Genomic DNA, 16,521 nt, shown 5'->3' on the forward strand with positions numbered 1-16,521 from the left:
CTCTACTCTTAGACTTAACCCTGACGCTGCAACGACGCACTTCCCGGCATGTGGGGCCAGTGCGTGCTTGTCCCTGCCAGAAGTGTGGTCGGGGCCAGATGCGCCGGCAACATGGCTGCTTGCCTCACTGCCCCCCTTTCTGCACAGCCTCACCCTGCGCTGCTTCCCCTAGACAGACTGCCAGGTACGAGCCGTGGTCATAGGTCATTTGCGAGGCAGACCAGCATGCAGTGGGAGGCCCCTTGCCACCGACTCGACGCGATTACTCGCGAACTCTCCTCCAGAGGAAAAGCAGTGCATGGCTGAGCGGCGCCAGCGGGAGGGGGTCGCTGCCTCTGCTGCTGGAAGTTGTCAGCAGCTGCCCCTGGCTTGGTTTGGTGGCGGTCTATACACAGTTAGAGGTGCTGAAAAGCTGTGACCTGCTCGCCAAGGTGCAGGCCCCCCCGTTGGCCATTACCCCAGTCTGGGTGTCTGTCACCCAGTCAGGGGGTTTGCCCATTAACATGCCAGGGCTGGACTGATGGGGTAGGCTGCACTCAGCGCTTTAGGCTAGTGGGTCCTTACATCAAAAGGCGTGTTCCATGGGAACCAAGCCAGGGACAGCTCTGGCCACACCCGTTCCATGGGGACACACTGGCTCCGCCGCAGGGTGACATGTGATTACACCACACCAGCTGTGTTGTGTCCACGAGACAGAGCTCAGGCACCTCAGCGTTCACGCCCTGCCTCCTGTCGCAGTGAATTGGTGGTCATAGTGACAAGCCCTAAGGCCTCACTGGCTTTCAAGTCTTAGCTCCAGCTCTCCAATAACAACATCTGGGGTGCTCACCGGCTGTCGGTGACGGCAGTGCTGCATTTCATTTAGTGCACACACTGGCCGCTTGCCCGTTGCAACGATTTCACTATGCTGGTGCCTATGTCACGCCCCCCCCACATTTTGTGCTGATGTAGCGCGCGCCGTGCGCGCACACACAACACACACACAGCTTCCCCAGGCATCTCTCAAGCTTTTAGGGTACCCAGGTCTGGCTGAGCGTTGCTCCTCTCCGTGTGTCACTCAAACCTTACTTACGCCTGTTAGGTAGCCTAGTCTTTTGGGCTCTCTGGTGGACACCTATAGCGCAAGGAAGATCTCTCTGCTTACCCCTCCCCAGTCTGGCCGCGCGGGGTGGTTGGCGGCCCTCAGGGCCGACCGAAGGGGCGCGGGCGTCTCGAACCGTAGTCCCTGCTTAATGGCTGAGCCGTGTGCACGGCGTTCATGACCGCGGCCTCTCCAACAGGCTTCAGGCATTGCCATTCGTGCCAAACGTGCGCCAGAGGACATGGGAAGCGCATCCTGGTTTCGTAGCCAAGGCACTGCCTCCCGAAAAAAGGGCCAGCCCTGGGCAGTGTGAGAGGTAATCGCCCGCAAAGACCTGGGTGCTAGGGCAGCGGAGGGCTGGCACTTGCGGGGATGTACGAGGAGTGTTCTGGGCGTAGGTGAGTAAATGCCAGTGCCAGATGACATGTAATCATTTGTATTCCTCTTTCTTACTTGCGTCCTTTGTATAATGTTGGTCCGAACATGAATTGTGGTGGTGTTTTGCTGGCGCGTTGGATGTCGATGGGTGGTTGGGGGCGAGTAGGGTGTGACCCTCCCAGGCCAGCCTATTCGCTTGTCCTTCCTCCCCTGGGCTCACTGTGCTTTTCCTGCGCTCGTCGGTTCAAGGCGGCTTGTGTGACACGCAAAGAGCTAGGCTTGCGACACCACAAGGTCATCGAATACTGTGTTGTGAACCGGTCTTGACTCGGGGCTCAGGGTTGTGGGTCCTGTTGGGAATGGAGTATTCCAGGGCTGTCGCATTAAGAATTACGTTTTTCCTCGCCTTGCGATCATGTACGGATCATAGCTAACTCTCCGACTTCATGCAGTGCTTCGACCGCTCTCATCATCCACGCGTGTGGTAGGGGCGACTGTCTTTGACGAGACTAGGAGGCGCTCTACCCTTCGCCCGACGCCTTTGTTATGAAAAATACCACCCGTCTTACCCCCTGCCGGCTAGCTCTTGCGGTGGATGGTGGGATTCGATGTCTGTTGGACCCAAGTGGGCCAGTGAGAGCTATGGGCACGTGCTCCTCAGTGGGGGGCTGGCCGGTGTGGGCTGCTTGCGGTTGCCTCGGTGGCTCATCTTTTATTTGTCATGTGGCCCTGGTGGTTAGGCGCGTTCGTTCCAGTCCGGAGGTGCTGTTGCCTAAGGTGTGCTGTGTTGTAAGAGTTGCTGACAATTCTAACTTTTTGGCTCATGTGGTGGTGGCACCCCTGCTGTTGGGTGGCGATTTTTTTCTGGAAGCTTGTGATGCGTCTGTCCCACCAAGATCGGGGGTGGTGTCTCGGTGGAGCCTGTTCTGGTTGGTGCCAACTTGTGAAGGGGTCGCGGTACGTGCCTATGGCTTATGCTTAAGGCGGTCGGAGTGCCCCAGGGCTGGACGCTTGCGCGAGTCCTCCAGTTATGCCAGCCGCCAGCGGAGGGTGAACGGTCTTCCGGATCACAGCTGGTGCTGCGCCGGCCCTCACTCCACCAGCAGCCGGGTCTGGTTGTTGTCTCTCCAGCCCGGAAGTGCGTCTCGTCTGCCCAGCGGCCTTACCGGGGTGTGTCATCATCGTGTGCTAGGGAGTTGTGCACACCCCGTCACCGCATACACGTGTGGGCTCCCCCGGGCCAAGGTCTGTCTAACCTTTGATTGTTGCTCATGTTGGAGATGCGGCTTCTCATAAGTTACCGCTACTCTTGCTTTCTGATGGTTGATGGGTGTCTTTTGTTTCGCTATCTGCTGTTGCCCCCCCCGTCAGGTGGTCTAGATCCTTCGTTGTGCCACGATTTCTGGCCCATCCTCCCCCTGCCTCTTGCTGCCGGGTCCGCTTTGCTATGGCTGCTGAGTGGCTCCTCTACCCAAGTCTAATATCGTTCCTCTGCTGTGTGTAAGTTGTCTTCCTGGACTGGGTGTCCAGGTCTTGCGGTGGGTGGCCGCCTCCCTGCCAGCGCTGATCCCTTCGGCTCTGCCATGGCTGGCCCTCCCGCCACCCGCCACGGTCTTCTCTGTCCCATGTGGTGCCCTCTTCCCTTCCCTGCCAGGGATCTCTTATCGCCCTGCCATGGTGCTCCTCCCTAACCCAGCCTGAGGTCTCGTTCTGTCGCGGTGGTGCGCCTTTCTTTCCCTGAGGGGTCCGTCTCTGCTGCCTTAGCGGCCACTCCATTTGTCTGGCCTAGGAGTCCACATACTGTGCATGAGGGTCCCCTTGCCCCCCTGGATCCGTCATCTGGCCACTGGGCTCTTCTTTTTCCTACCCCATCGGCCGGGGTCCGTGGGCTCTTGCCCAGTTGGTTGAGGAGATAGGGTTCCTGAGTAATGGGTCGTTGTGTTTGTGGTAATCGTGGACTTGATTCCTCTTCTGTTTGAGGTCATGCTGCTCCTCCCTGACTTCCCTTCTCCCCACACAGGGCATCTAATGGTGCTTGTGGACTTGAGGGTTATATTGAGAGGACTTCTTGACCTGATGGTGCCTGGTGGCTTGCCGCTTAGGTGGCTGATCACTACTAACCACGTCCCGGTGCCCCACGGTTTTTGGCTGCCGGTATGAGGTTTTTTTCTGCCGCCTCTCTCTATCCCCCCCTACGGAGCAGGGCAGCCTGCGGTGGTAAGCAAGTGCCCTGCTGTCTGGCTCTGTGGCAGTCCGGTGGTTTATTGGTTGGATGGAGTGGCAGACCACCATTCTCCAACAAACGGCCCCTTGCCGCCTGACACACCCATGCCGATTCACCACTTGCGCAGCTGGGTGGGACTCTATTTGCCTCTGCTCCTCGAGTCAACACGAAAGAGGCATGGGCCTCCAATTTTCGACGCCCCACCCTGACTCCCTTGTCGACACGCAGGCGCTGGTCGAGCGGCGGTGAAAGCGTACTCCCGGGGGGTGGCAGCAACCCCCCTTCGCGCCCCGGGCCTGAGGTGGATTGGACCCCTGGACCCACTCGCGCCTCACTCCTCTTCTCCCGCCCGGCCCGCTGGCATTGGACTCCGAACCGAAGAAAAAGAATCCTGCGCCTGCTCACGTATGGATCCTCCTCGCGGCTCGCTCGCCGGTGGTGTTGTTCTGCACCGGAGCCCAGCCATATGAACAGGTCCCGCGGGGCTGGCTCCGAGCCAGCTCCAAGCATCTGCCCACACATTGCGCGCTGTGCGTCTAGTGCTTGTCCAAGGGAGGCGCCGCTCCACGCGACGCGCCTCTGAGCGATTGTGTCCTGCCGCCGCCGAACTGCTCGCATTGGTGCCTTGTGTGGCGTGGCGTGAACCAGCGAGCTCGTGGTCATTCCGGTCCTCCCATGCCCCAGGTCTCTACCGCCTTGCCAATTATCTTCCGCCCATACATGCTACAAGCACCCCCCCCTACACAATGCATATTCCTGTGTTCTGTATACCAAATTTGTAAGGAAAAGGTTCTCTTTCTCTTTTGTTGAAATACAACTTGAGGAATGTGACTGCCATATGCCCTCGTGTAATCTCTTGTCGGGCTTAGTTGGGTACCTTCCAGGCAGCTACAGAGCCGATATAGGGACGTCGTGCTAGCCTGTCTGCAATAACTATATACGAATGTTTGTTATATCACTCTTCCTCATACTCTTGAGGCGCCTTATCTGGTATTCCCCACTACCTCCTCCTTCATTCATTTTTGGGGTCTCTTTGTTCCATTAAAGTCCTCGTTATTTTGTCTACCTGGAGGTCAACGTTGGATTGTCGCAAGGCGTCTGCTTCACTCTTGTCACTAGATCCTCACTCCTCCATTGAATCACCTTCGTGGGGGATGAGGTTATGTGTTGGTCTGCGTGAGGTCGGCTGGTGTGGGCTGCTCTGTAGGTGGGGGCCTGTCGGTGTGGGCGGGGTCTTTGGGCTGCGGCGGGGTTGGGTGCGTGCAGGGGTCGCGCCCGTGGCCGACTGGGCAAGTGCTTCTGGTGGTCCGGTAATGCTCTGAGTGGGAGGCAGTAGCGGAGTCTGCTACGGGCGGGACAGGGGTTTGTGAGGGCACGCTACAGAGGGCGGTCGGGGTTGCGAGCACGGAGGCGCTCGCGGTCGCTCGCGCCTGCAGCTTTACTCTCACGCAGGCCGACCGCAGCGCATGTTTCTCGGCATCCTGACAGCACCGCATGGCGTGTGAGCTCTCGCCCGGATAGGCTTGCTGGCGCGTTGCTCTGGTCCACGGGTGTACCCCGCAGTCCTTGGCCCATCCATTGGCCGTGCGCCTGTCTTCCTCCTTGGTCCGCGTCCTCCTCCTCCCGTACTGGCCCGTGTTCGCCTCCCTTGCTAGTGGTGAGAGTGCGGACTGCGGTGCACCCAGGCAGTCATGTGTTTAAAACCCATAAGAAGGAGTACACACTTGATAGGCACCTTGGCTGTTGCATGCGGCGTACCACATAGTAGTGATGTGTCAACCAGTGCCAGCCCCCTTTGCGGCCCCTCCTGTAACAGATGGTGACAAGAGTTGGGCTTATTGTCTCTCTCGTTGGTACCCTCGTCCACCTCACTCTGCCTGCCAAGTGTGAGTTGGTCTCGGCACCTGGGCCAATCTTCTGTGGGACCGGGCCTCGGCACGTTGGGTATGTGGGTGAGATCCACCGGGTGCCCCAGTCCTGAGCCTCCTGTGTGCTGTTGCAACTGAGGAAGCTGCGCATCATGGAGTCATAGGACCTGCCAGGGATTTGAGAGTAATTGCCCCTGTCACCGTGGGTGGTGCGTGTGTTCAGTACGAGCACGTGTGGTGCACTTGTTATTTGCTCTCTTGCACATACCAGCTTCGGTCAGGGCTCGACTTATAATAGGTGAGGCTTCCCGAGATCGTATTATGGGCGTGAGACTGAGCCGAGATTTGAAAGAGGAAGGGTGCTATCCAGGTAGATAAATGAACCTTTAATGCGAACGAATACCCAAAAGGACCCAGGGTAGTGGGTAGGTGAGGCATGCCCGCTCCAGGGAATAGTTTCCAGAAGCATGAGGATCCGGGAGGGTTTACTAAAAGGCGTTTCTATATTTCAACCTCCTAGTCCTCTGTTTCTTTATTAGTTCTAAGTGCAGTCGTGGTCAACAACCGATTGATGGCTTCCGGAGTAGGAGCTGGTCAATCCGTAGAGGATCTCCCCATGGGCCAATGCCTTCGAGCTCGCTAGGCTGCGGCCGGTAGTGCATCCCTCGGCTCCGGAATGGAAGAATCGGGGAGGGTGTGACGTAAAAGGCAGTATCTCCCTCTCCCCTGGCCCTTTGTCCCCATGGGCTCTCGTAAATCTGGCGTTGGGGAAGCCCAGCCTACGCAGTTGTCGGGGGGGCGGGCTGGGGGAGGGAGCGGTAAGCCTCGCCGCTCCCTGCGGATGCTTGGTCTGTTGCCTGGCAAATACCACCCTGCAGCTGTGGTCCGATGAGGCTGCAAGGGGTCGGCACTCTGCCGGTGGCGTTCGGTGGTTGACGGCTGCGGTGGCCTGGGAAAAAGCCCCTGAAGCATATGCCAGCCATCTCTGGTGTGGAGCGTTGGGGTGGGCGGAGATGGTGGGCGGTTGTGGGGTCTTGCTCAATGGGAACGGGGGGCCCCCCTCCAGACATGAGCCATGTGCCCCTGCCCTCCCACCTCTGCAGGGACACGCTGGCCCCTTCCGGGGAACGAAAAACAAACGTGGTGATTGCAGCAGGGTACTGGGTAAGCAGGGAGCCTGTCTTGCCTCGCTGTGGCGGAGGGCCCAGGCCGACCGTTCCCGTGAGCAGGCGCTTGGCTGCGTGCGGAGGGGGTTTGGGCTGCTGTGCGCGTAATTGAGTCGGCTTGGCATATGAGAAGTGTTATCGCTAGCTAACATGTCTCGCAGAGGGGCCCGGAGGCGGGCCCGCTTCGCAATGAAGGGCGGCGGTGTGTCTGCGATTCCAACCTCCCATCGGAGCCTGTAGATCCCCCTTCCTGTGAATCGTCGCAGCACCGCGCAGTGCCACCTCCTGATCCGTCGAACTTGCCTCCGCAGCACGCCCAGAGCCCTCCGTGCCTGTTACTCTCCACCGCTGCCGCCCAGCCTGGAGCCCACTCGCTTGGCACTCCAAAGACTCCATCCTAGAGCGTTGGCGACCCGCTCACCCCCGGTGCTAAGGACGTCTGGCGGCCGAGAGGAGCTCATGCCAGAGCCCGAGCTATACTCGTGATATCCCCATTTCAGAGGCCGGATCGCTGTCCAACCGCCATCCCGTGGTATACTAGGTGAAGTAGGGATGGGTAGGGGGGAGAACACGAGGCCAAGGGGGAATGGAGTGAATGAATGGACGTAGGAGGTTTGGGGAAGTGATGGGTAGATCCTGGGTTGCCCTTCGATTCAAGAAGTGATCTGGGCATAAAAAGTTTGGAGACGGTTGGTCTGGTATAACTGCTGTCTTCTTCGAGAAACAGCCTAGAGAGGCTTACCGTTGGATTTGAATTTTGCTCTTTCGTCGGGCCGAGGTGCGTGCGGTCAGTGCAGTGTGGTCATTAGAGGAAATCACAAGTGCCCTGCTGCTTAATAGATTATACCATGTTAGGTCAAGGACTCGACGAGGTGTAGAACACTTGAATGGGCTTAAATTCCCCAACAATTAATATTGGAACAGGTTGATGTTGTGGATACTCAGTTCTCTCTCGTCTTGTGTGTGCGTCATCGCTCTAGGGTTCAGGGCGAGATTATTGAAATCAGGTTACGTTACTGAGGCTGTGGCTTTAGAAGAATTAAGTTGTTTTATTCATGTAGTGTGTCCACCAGTGGGTCTCATGGCCAGACAGACAGTGGGGTGTTATGGATTTTGAGAACATCGATAGGCACTGCAGCCCTCTCGCTGTCAATATGGGCCTGCTTCTGGGTGTGCCTCTACTTCTTCTGGAGGCCGAGGATTGCTACTCTAGTCAAGTAGTGTGACACGGAGCCCCTCAGAGTTAGGCACGCCAGCTGCCTGATGTTGGTGTTGGAGTATTGGTGGTGCCACAAGTTTAGGTACGGTATAGAGCTCAATGTGCGTGGCCTTATTGGTTTCGAGCGGTGTGGTATGATTCAGGCATTTCTTGTCTAATCGCGTCTGAAGAGACTGAGGCTCCAGAGTTGAGTGAATATAGAGTGCTTATGGTGAAACATGAGATTCTGCAGGAAATGCCAGGACCTTCATGTTACTTGTGTGAGATGAGTGCGATAGAGTCTGTATTCTGGGCGGGTATTGGCCAGATAAGCCTCTGATGCTCCTAGGTCGCGTGTTGGGTGTGGGAGGGTGAGTGGATCAGTGCTTTGAACGGAAAGGGGGAGCTGGGTGGAGTGGGAGAGAATAGCAGTGACCTAGCTATCCAAAAATTTATTGGGTCATTCCTGTGCGTTAGACTCACTATTTTGTTGTTTGGCGAGTGGAAAACCAGCAAGTTATGTAGTGAGACAGCTGTTAAGGGAAACGCATGTCGGACTATTTTGAGGGCTGATTGTATTGTTGGCTGCTTAGAATAAGCACAAGTGTATATCCAGTAAAAAAACTGACTTTGTACACAATAACTGATGTTTATATCAAGATGGATGCAGCTACGAATGGTCTAAAAGCAAAGATGAGCCCTCTGCTTTGTATGTCTGGAGAAATTGTACAGAAAACATGTTAATAAGAAGGGGGCCTTGCAAATATTGATTGAAGTAACCTGCACTTTCCTTGCGTGTGAAGCAGAGGAATCTAACATTGTGACTTAGAGCAAGTTTTAACTAATTATATACTTTTATCACAGGGCTTTTTCCGAATTCCTGCTCTAACTCTAGCTGCATGAATTTGGAAGATTTGAGCTACGAGCTAGAACATATCATATACTAAAAAATACGTATTCTGGTCGCTCTTCACACTCCAGAGGGCCAGTTAAGTTTGAGATTTTAAGGGTGTGCTCTAGTATGGAGAAAGGTGTGCTGTTAGTATGGGATAGTGTTTGTGTGTTTCAGTATATCGGGGTCGGAGGCTTCTTCAATATCTTGTTTTAGGGACAGGACACTTCATGAATCTGAGAATCATTGGTTTCAGATAACAAATGGTCGGTATGGACAAAATGACAATGGCTACTGTAGGAATGGCAGAAGGATGAGTTTCTGCATATCGACTCACTTATCAAACGTCTAGATTGAATGTTATGACCCAGTTTACATTCGATACCTCCTAGATTGGAATCTCTCCATCCTATGAGGCCTCAGCGAAGGTAGAAGCATGGGGGACACGGGCTAATGGGGTCCATATGATAAAGAAGTGCCTAATTATATAGACTGCCGATTTCTGTGCTCTAATTCAAGTTGATATGGAGAATAGCTTATGAGAAAGTGAGGGAAGAAAGGGGAAGGTGGATCATTAGATGTGGCGACCTTGTCTCGAGTATGAGCTTTGTGTGTGACCCAAGAGATCATTTAGGAGTGGGGTATTGGGGGCGCAGAACTTGCTTGGGCCTTAGATTCGCTTAGGTTGTGGAACTGTCTCCAAAGGTTCTGTCTTGGCTGCCTTTATATGAGGGAATAAATTACTTGCGGAACAAAATTCAGATGAAGTATTCATATCCCTTTTGACTTAATTTTAATTTTATGCTTTTACCTTATTGTTGTGGGTACGGGTATCTGGAAACTGATTCCTTTCTGGGCAATTCTCGCACAGTCAGACGAGTCCACCCGGCATGCAGACATTTAGGCTTTCCCTTCGAGTTGTGAGTTGGAATGTCCTAGATATTTGTGGAGTTATACTCTGGCTCTTAATTTTAGTGCGACGCTTTGATTACGCTGGGTATTGTTGCACAGTGCAGCTTTAATATGTTAAGCCCAGCAAGGTGAGTCTTCATACTGTCCGTAACATACAATGTTAATTGTGAGTATAGAATGAGTGTAAGTAGTGCATGCAATGTGGCACTAGAGAGTTCTATGCTTGCTTGACCCTCGACAGGCAGAGAAGTAATAAGAATTGATATTGGATAGAATCTGTGGATTGCCCAAGGGATTCAGTTGATCGCCGCCTTATCTGCTAAGGGTATTTTGCTCAGGTCTGGTATTTTCGAGTGTTATGTGAGTTTGTTAATAAATAGGGTATTTCCTCTACTGTGTTGGTGAACCACAGACATTGTTCCTGGTCACTATGGACTTTGGGAGAACGACTATGATCTCTACGATCATAGAGGATGTTGTCAAGTGCTGACACGCAGGATTAGTGCCAGGTCGCCGAACAGAGACCACGTTGGCTTATTGGGAGCATTGTGAGGGGCGCAAAGTTAGACCTCGAGAAGAATTGGAATCTGTGGAGGGATCTAGCGACTGAGATATAATGGGACCGTATGTCGCGTTGGGTGTAGCTAAGAGAGGGAGAGGGGAAAAAGCACGGTGGTGAAGTGCATAGATGATATGAGTAGGGTTTAGGGCAGGGGAACAAGAGGGCAAGGAGGGTAGGAACTAGCAGGCTGAACATACCAGGTCGTGCGGATGATACACTACTGGTAAGCATGTGCATTGGGCAACTGGAAAGGTGATTGCTTACGAAGATGAGGGGAGAACGCTGAGTCCCAAGCAAGCGCAGGAATATCGATTAATACTTTTTAAAAGGGTGTGTTACCACTAGTGTATGTAGGGGGTTCAGTGGCGCCAGTGTAGTTGGTCCTACCAGATAACCCCGTCTTCTAGTAGGTAGAAGGCTGACTCTGTTTAGTCACGGTAAATTTTTTTAGTATGAGATGACCGCTACCGGGACAGGTTCAAAATGGGCGTGTCAAAACAAAATAAATTAGATGGCCGCGCGTATGACTTTTTACTAAATCAATGGGGCTGTAGTGCTGAGGGTAAGGGGCCTGGCCTTTGGTGGGGTGACGGGAGGAACCGTCGGTGTGGGCAGGGCGAGTTGCGGCGGACCCTGCTGTGGTCTGCGGGCGGGTGGGGTGTGGCAGTGAGCGCGCCGCAGTGGCCCATCTGCCTATCTAGGCTCCGCGCACTTTCGCCCCACTTGCCCCCAGCAGCAACAGAGGTTTGTGATGGTGGGTGCCCGAAGGTGTGGCGTGCTGAGGCAACCCCGGCCTGGGACTTGGACGGCGGCCTGGCTACCTTATCCTATGGGGCTTACCAGGACAGAGCAGCAAGTGTGTCCTCTCATTTCATGCATGCAGCGGAAAGCCTCATGGCATGTAGCCCCGCACACTGCTATGCTGCTGTAGGTGTACTGAGGCCTATGCAGCTCCAGTTATGCCTCGCATTTTCCCAGAGAATGGCCCAGAACCGTTGCCCAAGCAGCACTTGCTACCCAATGCCCCCTGAGGAGCTTCCTGCCAGCCTTTCCCTCCATCCGTCGCTGTCTGACCTCTGGCTGGCCCTGGTTGTGCCTGGCTGAGCGAAAGGGGATATCGCTGTTCTGGAGGTGCCCCCAGGTGTGATTGCTGTGTTTGACCGCCACCCGAGTCCTGCGCCTGGGCCTGCCTCACGCCTGGGTTTGTGTGGGTGGCTCCTGCGCCCGCGCGCCTTATCCCCCTTCCGCACCCAAGACCGTGTCTCGTCCTGTGTGGGGGGGCCTAGGGACGAAACCTGTCTGCTGGTGGGTGTCGTGGCACGCCCGGTCGGTGGCGTTGGTCAGGGCTTCCTGAGCGTGTCCTTGAGCCGCAGGTGACCAGCCGCTGCACAAGTCATAGCAGGTCATGGAATCGCCGTAACCTTTTTGTGACAAACTTCCAGTCTTTTGTCATAAGTGTAGTTCTGTCTTGGGAGTTGCGTAGTAGATGAAACAGTTGCACCATGAAGAGCTGAACTTCTGCATGCCACGTTCAATGAATTGTTAATTTCCATCCTATGTGAACAGGCTTAACGATGAAAGCCATGAACTTACTTGCGGTCTACTTTGTTGAGGTGTGGACTTTACTGAATTGGAGGGGTATTCAGAGTGGAGATGATCTTTTCTTAAGTGTTGAGTGAATATGATTGTCGCGAAACTCACGTGTGCTCGTTCTTAGTCGCATCTTACTTCAGATTAGATAATCCTATAAATTGGTAAAATATTGGGTGTGGCCTCGCCCCAAAGCCAGAGTTCTTCTTAAGTGTTGTTCATTCTTGGCCAAATAGCTGAAACCCTTTCTTGAATGTTTAAAATTTTGGCCTGTCGCGTATACACACTGTATGTGCTACATTCTCCTGTTCCTCCGTATGGGACTAAACTACTTGTAAGATCAATGTGTCTTGGAAAAATTCTATATTCATTCCTAAATGTATGCTGTACTATCTATTTGTACGTACATTTGATTTTATATGAAGCTGGCGCATCATAATGAGGAGCAAAATAGCGAAGACCGAGGATTTCAGGAAAGGCGGCATTTGTAAGCTCAGAGAGCTGGTTAAGTAAGTAAGATGTGGAGAAATGGAGAAGGTTCCAGAGAAGAGCAACAAAATGGATTAAAAGGTCTTAGAAATGATCTGAAGAAGCTGAAAGAAAGATGGATTTGTTTAGGGAAAGAGAAGACTGAGAGGGGACATAGCAGTTTTTAGGTATTCTAAAAAAGGTTAGTCCTAAGGAGAGAGGCGAGAAAACTTGTTCGTGTCTCCCAGATGGTATCTAAGAACCAAAAAGCCTACATGTCCAGGAAAATATGATTGTATTGTTACCCGTGGTCAATCTCTAAAGTGGTTGTTTATGTATACAAAATGAGTGGCTCACTGACTAGAATGAGCTCCCATTTCACAGGTGTGCCCTGTGGGTTCCCTGCCATGCTCCTGCCGGTATGTGCACACCCTAGGGTGACCAGAGAGCAAGTGTGAAAAATCAGGATGGGGGGATAATAGGAGCCTATATAAGAAAAAGACCCCAAATTTGGGACAGTCCCTATAAAATCAGGACATCTGGTCACCTTAGCACACCCCCAGGGCATGGCAGGGACCCACACCTGTGAAATGGAGCTCATTTCTAGTTCAGGCCCATCTTTTTATTAAAAAACCACTTTAGGTAGGGTTAACATACATCCATATTTTCCTGGACATGTCAGGCTTTTTGGTTCTTAGATAGCCATCTGGGAGAACGAACAAGTTTTCTCCCTCCCTCCTTAGGACACCTTTTTAGATACCTAAAAACTGCTATCATGTCCCCTCTCAGTCTTCTCTTTTCCAAACTAAACAAATCCATTTCTTTCAGCCTTCCTTCTAGATCATATTCTCTAGACCTTTTATCATTCTTGTTGCTCTTCTCTGGACCTTCTCCAATTTCTCCACATCTTACCTTACCTTACCAGCTCTCTGAGCTTACCAAAATCCGCCTTCCTGAAATCCATGGTTTCTATTTTGCTCTATTATGCGATTTCATATATAATCAATGTACGTAAAATAGATGTAAGTATTTAGGAATGAAAATAGAATTTTTTAGACACATTGATCCTTACAAGTAGTTATTCCATAGGAGAATGAATGTATTTTTAGATGACAGGCAAATTTTAAATTCAAGAAAGGGTTTAGTATTTGGCAATGAACATTAATAAGAACTTTCTTTGGGCAGGCCCATATTTTTACCATTTATAGGAGTTATTATCTGATGTAGAGTGGATGAACAGCACTGTTCGCATATATTCACTAAACTTAGAAAAGATCATCTCACTCTGAATACCTCATTTCAGTAAAGTCCACCTCAAACCAAGTTAGACCCAGTAGTCATGGCTTCATCTTTAAGCCTGTTCACATTAGGATGTGAAATTAACATTCCATTGAAGTGCATGCAGAAGTTCAGCTCTTTCATGGTGCAACTGTTTCAATCTACTACCGCAGACTCTCCAAGACAGAACTACACTTATGAAAAAGACTGGAAGTTTGTCACAAAAGGTTACGGATTCCATGACCTGCATGACTTGTGCAGCGGCTGGTGCACCTGGCTCAAGGACAGCTCAGGAAGCCCCTGCACCAAGCGCACCGGCCGCTGCAGGACCCCACAGCAGAGGTTTGTCTCAGGCCCCCACAGCAGAGGTTTGGGTGCGGAAGGGGGATTGGGGCACCAAACAGGGTGAGGCAGGCAGGCTCTGGGTAACACATACCTGGGGGCCTCCTCAGAAGCAGCGATATCCCCTTTGCTCAGCTGCTAGGTGGAGAGTGCTGCTTGGCAACTTCCATTGTCTGGGAACAGCAGCTAATGGGAGCTGCAGGGCCAGTAACTACAGGAGGCAGCAGTGTGCGGGGCTACCTGCCCATGCTTCCGCCTAGCAGCTGAATGAGGGAAATGTTGCTGCTTCTGGGAAGCCCCCTAGGTAAGTGCCACCCAGAGCCTGCCTCACCTCAGCCGGTGCCCCAACACCTTCCCACATCCAAACTCTGTTGCTGCTGGGGGAGTGGGGGAGATGCGCGGAGCTAGATAGGGAGCCTGCGGCCCTGCCAACACCCCACCCGCAGCACGAGCAGGGGTCCCGGGCCACTCGCTGCCACACGTTCCTCCCCTCACCCCAAAGAAGCCAGGCCCCCTTCCCCCAGCACACAAGCCCCCCCCAGTTTTATTCACTGGTATTTTTAGTAAAAGTCATGGGCCATAAATTTTTGTTTACTGCCCATGACCTGTCCGTGTCTTATATAAAATACCAGTGACTAAAACGTAGCCTTATTTATGAACATGTGCTGATTTAAAACTGAAACTCAGTGACCTATCTGGGCCACTGACCTACATACAGTGGTACCTTTTAAAAGTATATCATATTCTGGCTTGCTTTGGGACTAGCTTCTCCCCTCATCATTCTACAATCATTTTCAGTTGCTGATTTCATAGTTTGCCTCCAGATTTGTTCCCTGCAGCCTACTTTGCTTGTTCCCCTCCTACCCTACTCATCTTGGATTTCCAGTGCTTTTTCCTCTCCATAACACAACCATCCTGCCATTTATCAGGATCTCCCAGATTCCAATCTTTGGTCTACTCTTGGGCCTAAAATGTCCAAATTAAAACTAGGTGCTGCAGCTGCATAATCTGTTGTAGAGTCTGACAAATCTCTACATGTAATTCCAAAGCCATAACAGGAACAATGTCTGGACCAAACAGTAGAGAAATATTTATTACAAAGAGAAGTCCTGAAAATAAGACTATAGCAAAATCTATGGAAATACTAAATCCTTGGGAATCCACAGATTCTTATGCAAACAATTTTTATTTTGCCTTGTTACAGCATGATTTTTCCATTGCAGCATACTTAATTTTAAAATTAATTGTATTTAATACATCTTGAAATACCTAACAATTAGTGTCTGTGAACAATACAGTAATCAAGTGAAGTAAAAATAAAGAGCCAATCTACTCAAATATACTAGGCCAACTCAAACTGAAGGGAAAGCCAAATGTCTGCAGGGGTGATGTGACTGATTGCCAGAAAGGATCAGTTTCCAGATACCGTACAAAGAATAAGGATAAAAGATTAAAAAAATTAAGTCCAAGATATGGAAATACTATTGATTTTCAGCAAGTATTATTCATTAAAGGCAGCCAAACAGAACCTTTGGCAGAAAGTTCCAAAACTAAGGAATCTAAGACCAAGCAAGTTCTGCGCCCAACTCACTCCTAAATGATTCTTGGGTCACAACAAAGCTCATCTGACAGATTCACATTATACCTTTCTTCCACCTATAACTATTTCCTAATACTTGAAATTAGACAGAATGCAGTTTATAGGCACTTCTTTATCATTACCGCTTCTCCCTGAGGGCTATAGGATGGAGAATTTAATTAATAATGATGTAAATTATACATTAATTGACCGTTGATAAGTGGAGTCGATATGCAAAATATCTTCTAGTCCATTCCTACAGAGCCAATTGTCATTTTGTCCATACGACATTTTTGTTATCTAAACCAATGGATTATCAGATTTCATTGAAGTGTCTTGTCTAAGAACAGATATTTGAAGAAGCTGACGATATATGAAACACACAAAACACTATCCCCATACTACAGCACTACTTTCTCCATACTAGAGCACCTTAAAAATTAACTTAACTGGCTCTGGTGTGAAGAGCACCAGAAGATAGTATTTTTTAGTTATGATTGTTTCAGCTGTAGCTCAATCTTCTAAATTCAAAATGCAGCTAGAGTTAGAGCAGGAATTCAGGAAAAAGCACCTGTGATAAGTATAAATTATTAAAACTGCTCTAAGTCACAAATGTTAGATTCCTCTGCTTCACACTCAAGGAAAGTGCAGGTTACTTCAATCATATTTAAGGCCCCCTTCTTATTACATGTTTCTGTACAATTTCTCCAGACATACAAAGCAGAGGGCTCAATCTTGCTTTTAGACATATGTAGCTGCATCCATCTTTTATAAAATCAGTTATTGTGTACAAGTCAGTTTTTTACTGGATATACACTTGTGCTTATTTAAGAGCAAAATATTGCTAAGTGAATGCGTTTTTACACTTTTCAATACAAATGTGTTTGCAAACAAAAATGTGACTAAGCAGGATATGACCATAAATTTGGATAGCTTAGGTCACCTATTCTCTCCCCACCCGCCCTTTTTCCTTAAATACTGAT

General features: G+C 51.0%; 1 protein-coding gene across 1 annotated transcript in view; it reads right to left on the minus strand.

The window, feature by feature from the left end:
• IPO5 (importin 5) overlaps positions 1 to 16,521 on the minus strand; it is a 115,651-nt gene that overhangs the window by 40,738 nt on the left and 58,392 nt on the right.

Source organism: Chelonoidis abingdonii, chromosome 1, assembly GCF_003597395.2.
Source record: "Chelonoidis abingdonii isolate Lonesome George chromosome 1, CheloAbing_2.0, whole genome shotgun sequence".
Taxonomy (NCBI): domain Eukaryota; kingdom Metazoa; phylum Chordata; order Testudines; family Testudinidae; genus Chelonoidis; species Chelonoidis abingdonii.